Source organism: Oryzias melastigma, linkage group LG11 (assembly GCF_002922805.2).
Source record: "Oryzias melastigma strain HK-1 linkage group LG11, ASM292280v2, whole genome shotgun sequence".
Lineage (NCBI taxonomy): Eukaryota > Metazoa > Chordata > Actinopteri > Beloniformes > Adrianichthyidae > Oryzias > Oryzias melastigma.
In genome coordinates, this window is record NC_050522.1 from 24,780,061 (window position 1) to 24,781,035 (window position 975).

At 31.9% G+C, this 975-nt stretch overlaps 1 protein-coding gene across 2 annotated transcripts in view; it reads left to right on the top strand.

Annotated features, from left to right (window-relative positions):
• The window catches only part of skiv2l (SKI2 homolog, superkiller viralicidic activity 2-like), a 35,485-nt gene that overhangs the window by 1,826 nt on the left and 32,684 nt on the right, over nt 1-975 (top strand). The gene's annotated exons all lie outside the window — the stretch shown is intronic.

Here is a 975-nt window from a genome sequence, read left to right on the forward strand (position 1 = left end):
AGACCCATTTCAATCATATTTTAATCTTTTTTCAAAGTGTCTGTGTTTAAATTGTGATGATGCAGTTTTTTAGCCAAATAAAGCAAAACAAACAAAAAAAACAAGGCAAATTGTGTTGTTTTCTAGGACTTAGTTTCTGCAGAGTGGCAAGAGTTAGTTACAAATTTACCTCCCAGTTATAGAGGGGCAACCTCACCTCCTCTTCCCATCACCCATTTGTTTACATGTGAAAAAAAACAGTGACAGCAGAACAGGCGAGGCGCAAGGCTGTGAGAGGAGCTGACAGAACAGTTGGAATGATCTAAAATATGTTTTGGACAAATATATATCTATTTATAAACATTTTTCTATGATTTAGATCAGAGTTAGCCAACCTTTAACAAAAAATTGGCCATTTGGACTTGTTTTCTACTGATCAAAACCTAGAAGGAGCCGCATGGATTTACTTTAGCCTTTAAGAAATTTGGATTTGCATTCAAGACCTTCTTTTGGCTTTGTTTTTTTGTTTTTGTTTGTTTGTTTGTTTTTTAAATAATGTGAATTATGTGAGACACTTTTTTGGCACGAACAAAAGCAACACTATATCTCTCAAAATTGGATTTTTTTATTTTTATTTTTTCATGCTTTTACCTTTAGTAGAGGCCAAATTAGCGAAAAAGCTAGCTCATTGTCTAATTACTAACTGAAAACCAAATTAGCATAAAATTCTTCGGTAAATTAAATCAGCCAAAAGTGTTAACATGTTGCTAAAATAAAAGCTAAACTGTAAATTAGGCTAAAACTCCCAGTAGATACCAAATCAACAAAAAATTTTAGCATATTTCTAAAATATTAGCTAAACCCCAAATTAGCATAAAAAAACTCAGTTGAAGCCAACTTATAGTTATAAAAGCTAGCTTGTTGCTTAATTACGAGCTTAACTCCAAAATAGCCTCAAATTCTTCAGTGAACTAAATTAGTCAAAAATGTTAGCAT